Here is a 7232-nt window from a genome sequence, read left to right on the forward strand (position 1 = left end):
AAAACGGGTTTTTCTGATTTTTTTCAAGTTTTTTTTTTTTTTTTTTTTAATATTAAACGTTGTGCTATTACTTAGGGTTTCTTTTTTTATGTTTGAAATGTTGAAGTATTTAAACATGTGTGAAATGCTTATGTTTGGAATAATGTAATGTACAATATATATATATAATATATAACATTTTTATTTAAAAGTCAACGTTAGTCAACATCCGTCTAGACCTCCGTCTTGACCCTTTTAGGACCCGACCGTCTCGACCCCGTCTCGCGTCTTTTGCAACCTTGATTAAGAGTATTCATTATGAAGATAAGAATTAAACCTAATGAAAATTGTGTTCTTGAATGATGAACGGATCGAGACGCATTTCCGGAATGATTGATGTGTTAGAATGATCTTGGGGTTCCCCAAAAATCACCCTTTTTCGTCAAAAAGCTGCTGGAATTCGTCTGGATGCAAAAGTGATTATTAGGGTAAAAATTCGGTCTTTAAATAGGTAAAAATCTGACCCCGGCTGAAAGTGGAGCGGCGCTCCACATATGGAGCGGCGCTCTATATAACTGGAAACTCATCTTTAGTTGTCCAAAACCCCTCGAACTGAAAATCCTGCCTATTGGAGCGGCGCTCCATGTTTTGGAGTTGCGCTCCAGCCCCTTTTTGCTGAATCCGGACTATAAAACTCATAAAATCACTCATTTTCGAACCAAACTCGAATCGAACCAATCTCTTTCACTCGTTTCCATAGACAATCACTAAAACCATCAAATAACTTCAAATTTCATCTCCTTGGTCTTAGAACTTGAACTTTCACAACACTTATCGAAATAACACCAAATCGTATCCAAAAGGACCAAAATGTGCCCGATATCGCTAAGGAAAACGCGTATGAAATATGTGATATCAAAGTACCAATCTGTGGCTCGTAAATACCACCTTCGACCATAACCGACCCTGACCAAAAAGCTCGGTTTGACTGAACCAACACGCCTAAAGGAAACTCGTCGTTAATAAGATCACCAAGGTCAACCGAATCAACTACTTCACAAACCAAATCATGTAAGTACACACTAACCAAATCATGAATGTGTTTTAACTCGAGATGATTTAACGAATGCGGGAAGAGAACCAACATTACCGAGAGTCGAAGATGACCTGGTAATAGTTAACACATCACCGAAAAGTCCTGCTACCTTAATAGCATTATCAGCCGATGAAAAAGAAACCAGAGCACCTTTTATCTCTAGCCACGCAAACCAAAAGTAGGATCCGGCCAAATCAGCTAGTGGAGTAACCAAAATGAAACCACCAGAGTCTGCAAAAAATGATCAACTCGAAACCAATCAAATCGACACAAACCACCACACAAGAATACGGGTCGAGCTTGTAAATTTGGTTGACTAAAATTTTACGATCAACAAGAAAGTCCTGAACCATATCAACCGATAGTGGGCGCGAATATACCAACATATTACTGAGATCAAGGTTATCTGTCACATCCTTATTCTGATCGAACCAACACATAAACAATGAATCAGAAAGATCTTGTGTTGCCGGTAATGTGACGAGATGAACGACGGGTAGGCCAACCCACGTAGATGGATCGGCCGAACACCTTCGATTCGTTCAACGAGGATACGGCCAAAGCTGCAATATTCGATTCTTCATACGATACAAAGGCATATCTCCTAGTGGGCAAAAAAATAATTTCGGTTTTCACACTCGCCTTCCCAAAAACACTTTCGATCATATGACGGGAGCACGATTTGTCAAGCCTTCCGATAAAATAGTAGAATAAGCACGAGGAGGTACCAGGTCTGAGTTTTTTGGTGAACCACAAGCACCTGTAATCGGAGAGCAAGGAGATTCAACTGGTTCATAGAGGGTACCAAAGGATTGAAGGATCTCTGGTGGAAGATAAGGGTTAGACATGCGTTGGGTGAAGGGTGTTAAAGGCCGGAATCCACAAATTCGGTGGATGACCATTGAAGATTGAGACCAATCTAACAACAACTCGCGACCAACATATATACAACAATAAAAAAAACAACGAACAACAACAAGAGAACACCACAAGACTAACGCGAGGGTAGCCAATTAAACCTACAAAAGGAAAGATTTACGACCATCTACATCATAAATACTAAATCACGGACAAAATAAAACCGAGGCAAAAATCACACGTCTTTAGCGAATTCTATGAAGCACTCCATTTCTTTACCTTGAACCGGTTGTTTCTTCCTTGTCTTTTTGGACTTACGCGACATAAGTAACCGCCCCTTCAACACTTTCAGCGGCCATTTTATCCATCATATCATTAAACGTGGCATAAGGAGAAACTAAAGAGTTTGAACTTTTCGATCCCGACCCTTCGATCAAGGGCTTTTTGCCACTTGCTCTATCGATCTTGGAAACCTTGGAAGTAGACTTAATGGGCTCGTGACCAACTACCTAGTCTATTGGACCCCTTATCCTCAATGTTCTCCTTAGCTTTCACATTAGACTTATTTTATTTTATTTTTGAAATTAAAAGCTTCACATTAGACTTTAATTAAAGGGCAACTTCTAATAGGAAAATTTACTCCTTCATTCACGTGGTCAGCAATAGCAGAATCCAAATCGCTCACCACCCGGAACATTAACCAAAAGGAGATTCTCTCCTGCCATCGCCTCCACACTATTGAAATGTTTCGTACATCGAGAAAATTACATTTCAAAATTTAAGAGAATTGAAAGTCGAATATTATTGGTACGGCAATAATGATGCTATTCATGTTTTAGGAAGAAAAAAAAGATTGGTGCGATTTAATATTTAATATGTACATTATTTTATAACAAAATAAAAATTATATAAAATAATAATTATTATATTATAAATTATAAATATTAAATATTAAATAAAATAAGAAAAGGTGGTTGCGTGTGCAAGAATTAACTAATATTTGAAGCAGGTTTGATGATGTATAAACTCATAAAAGTCTCTTATGGTATTTTTTTTTTTTTTTTTTTTTTGGCGAAAGATGAATTTTATTAATAACCGATTACTTCATCAAAACAATAATGAAGGTAACCGAATAGAGTTACAAGAAAAAGAAAAAGCATTACAAATAAGTTGAAACAATGCTACATACAAAGAAGGAACGGATTTTGTTCCCACACATAAGATTGTAAACCGTGAACCAATTTTAGATTCGTTGCCCAAAGGAAAATCTTCAACTTGATATTTCGAACAACCTTCAATCGGCTTGGGGTGATTCCATTGAAAACGAGATCGTTCCTTGTAGTCCAAATTGCCCAAATGGTAGCGGGGCCAATCATTTTTCAAAATTTTGAAGCTTTAATTCTCATACCGTAGTACCAATCAAAGGAAAAGTCGACAATGGTTCTTGGAATAACTCAACGGATATTCCACCAATGAAAAAGATCCGTCCAAATCCTAAATGACCAATTGCAATGGAGTAACAAGTGATCAACGGATTCAACATCTAACGAACAAAAGACACATAGATTAGAAACATGAGAAGGTAGAATGTGTCTTCTTGCAAGGACATCTTTAACCGGAATGCTATTTTTGATAGCAAGCCAATGGAAAACCATGATCTTTGAGGGGATACAATTACCCCACACTACTTTAGGCCACGCAGGGGGAACAAGACTGCTTGATTGTACCATAAGTCGAATAGCGTCAGCGACAAGGAAATTCTCGGATGTGCCTGCTGTCCAGGACAGCTGATCCGCAACCAGATCAGTGAGCAAGTATCGAGACAAAATAACGTTAAGTTGATGAGATTTGAAACGATCAAAATCGGATAAGGGAAGCTTAAGGTGTAGATTCCAACCCAATTGGTGACTTCCAATATCTAAAGGAAACCTAAACTCTTTAACACAACTTGTTTTTTGTTCACAAATAAAAAAACAATGTTGGGAAATCAGCCTTCAATATACGCCCTTCAACCCAAGGATCGAACCAGAATAGGATACTAGCCCCATTACCAACTTTCCATTTCCACACGTTAGGACCAACAATAATTTGGGCAGATTTTTTTTTTTTTTTTTTTTTTTTTTTTTTTTTTTTTGTTTTTTTTTTTGAGATTTATCAACTCTTATGGTACTTATACTTAATTATATGTTACCTAAAAGAGAGTAGAGACATAGATTGAGTTCGTATGTTTTGCATGCATGCATCTATTACTGGTATTTAATTCATATACCTAATAATTAGTTCGAATTAAATACTTTAGTGGTCCCTCATATTTTGTGTACTCACTTGACTTGTCATTTCAATTTACACGATTAATTAAATGATTTTCAATTGATTATATGTTAATTACTGTATCTATATAAAATTTATTAAGATTTTACAAGTAAATATAATTAAGGGTAATTTCCACAACATAACAGATAATCATCGCCATCATTTGCAATTATACGAATTAATTTATGATAGAGTTCTATTTTAGTGGAGTACAAAGAGGCGAATTTCATTGTTATTGTATATAAGTGTCAAAGGCTATATTTTTTTTTTTTTTTTTTTTTTTTTTTTTTTTTTTTTTTTTTAACGGCAAACAGCTGAATAACATTAAAAAACGATCCTTAGCAAGGCGCTAAAGGATATTACAACGGCGTAGATAACCATAAGTTCCAATTAGAAACTAAATGGCCTCTACTATTAATCCAACGAAAAGAAAAAGATCTAATTACATCAAACAGGCTACTTCTAGTACAAAAAGAATCATTAAAAACAATACCGTTCCGAAAATACCAAAGAGCCCATAACAACGTAGCGACGATCCCAATAATCCGCTCCTTCTTGCCCTTCCCAATCTGAAATCCTTCTATCCAGCTTAAAAAAGACTCCCAAGAAACAAAGGTAGGCATATTGCAATTTAACCAAACTCGAATCTTGACCCAAATCTCCTTTGCAAACGAACAATGAAAGAAAAGATGGTCATTAGTCTCCGTCCCATTACGACAAATCGGGCACACAATGGAGCTAATATCTATTCCTTTTGCGGAAAGATTCCAACGAATAGGAAGCGTGTCTAATCTCAATCGCCACAAAAAAATATTTACCTTTCTCGGAATGAACTTGAACCATAACGTATCCACATTTGATGATGACAACAGGTTGCGATCCATGTACTCCCTCGCCACCTTAACTGAATACAAACCATCCGAAGAGAGACTAAACTTCCAAAAATCTTCACGATCACTAACCTGGTACGAACTTAACAGAACTTGCATTTCTTCAAGAAGTTGACGATTTCGTGCACCTAAATCGGCTCTGGACCAGGTCCAAACCCACTCACCATTACTCCATTTATCGGCTATAGTATCATTTTTATTTAAATCAAGATGGAATAAACGATTGAAACGAGAGAAAAAACAGGAGTTTCCGCACCATGTATCAAACCAAAAACTAACCACTCTACCATTACCGACTTCCATGCGGAACGAATCATTCGGAAGTAAAGAAGTAGACGATGCATCATTACAGGCCGAAACAATTGCAGCCCAAGGGCTGCTCGAACTTCCTGAACACATGTCAAACCGAACCCCATGAATAGCTTTGATTATCGAAACCCAAAGATCACCCGGGTTAACAAGATATCTCCATCTCCATTTGTTAAGCAAAGCTAGGTTGAAAGCTTTAAGGCTACCAACATTCAACCCACCCTTATCGAAAGGTGCCAAGATTAAACTCCACTTAACCCACGCCATTTTTCTAGTAGATGTGTTACCTCCCCAAAAAAATCTAGACCGGATGGCCTCCAATCGCTTCAGAATAGTTTCGGGACATTTAAACAAGGACAAGAAATAAATACCAAGGCTACCCATTACCGATTTGATAAGAGTCAATCTCCCACCCGATGAAATCAAACTAGCTTTCCAAGACGAAAGTCTAGCTCTATACTTATCAACTAAAGTGTTCCAATTTCTTACCAACTTCATCTTTGCACCAATCGGAACTCCAAGATAAGTAGAAGGAAACGACCCCGCACGACAACCTACCTCATTAGCAAATGAAGTAACCTCAATATCGTCCACCCCTATACCAAAAACATGAGATTTGACCAAATTAATCTTCAAACCTGAAACAAGGTAAAAGACCTCCAAAATTTGAATGATACGGTGAAGATCACGTCTACTCCAATCCGAAAAGATAATAACATCATCCGCGTACATAAAATGAGAAAGATGAATCTCTTCGTTACCCACTTTTATACCGCGAATTAAATTTCTCTCCAAAGCACGTTTAAAAGATAAATGGAGACCTTCCATGACCATGATGAAAAGAAACGGGCTTAACGGGTCGCCTTGCCTTAAACCTCTTTTAAGAGGGAATTCTCGAGTCGGACTACCATTCACAAGGACCGAAGCTCTAGCAGTATTAAGACAGCCAAGAATCCACCCGCACCATTTGTCACCAAAACCAAAGCTGTGTAACATGAACAATAAATAATCCCAACTTACAGAGTCGTACGCCTTTTCGAAATCCACTTTAAATAACAGCATCTTTCTCTTCATCTTTGTGAACCAAGCCATGATTTCACTAAGCATCAAAGGGCCATCTAGAATCTGTCGACCTGAAATGAAAGCAGACTGAACAGGACTAATGATTTTATCAATAACAAAAAGTAATCTGTTTGTGAGGATCTTTGTGACAATCTTGTAAAAAGAACCGACTAACGAAATGGGACGGAAATCAGTGATGAGGGCTGGATTTTTTACTTTAGGAATGAGTGAAAAAAAGGCTGAATTCGACCCATTCGGTAGAGTGGAAGTAATGAAAAAATTTCGAACGTCCCTGCAAATATCCGTGTGTAATAACTCCCAGAATTCCTTAATGAATTTGAATGTAAACCCATCCGGACCAGGAGCTTTTGAGCTACCACAATCCCACACGGCTCTTTTAATTTCCTCATCGTCTACTTCTCTTTCGATAAAGTTAGCTTCGGAAACATTTAAAACATAATTAGGCTCAATCGTCATGAACTCAGCACCCGAATCGACTCTATCGAATTTAGATTTGTAATAATCAAAGAGCATGTTCTTGATGACATTCGGCTCTACAACCCAATTACCATCCACCATAAAACCCTTGATCGATTGCTGTCGACGTTTGTGTTTTAAAGAGCAATGAAAAAATTTGGTGTTTTCGTCGCCCTCTACGTCCCATTTAACCCGAGATTTCTGAAGTTTATCAATACCACCCATCTTAATAAGCTCTTCTTTCTCAA

Source organism: Rutidosis leptorrhynchoides, chromosome 4, assembly GCF_046630445.1.
Source record: "Rutidosis leptorrhynchoides isolate AG116_Rl617_1_P2 chromosome 4, CSIRO_AGI_Rlap_v1, whole genome shotgun sequence".
NCBI lineage: Eukaryota > Viridiplantae > Streptophyta > Magnoliopsida > Asterales > Asteraceae > Rutidosis > Rutidosis leptorrhynchoides.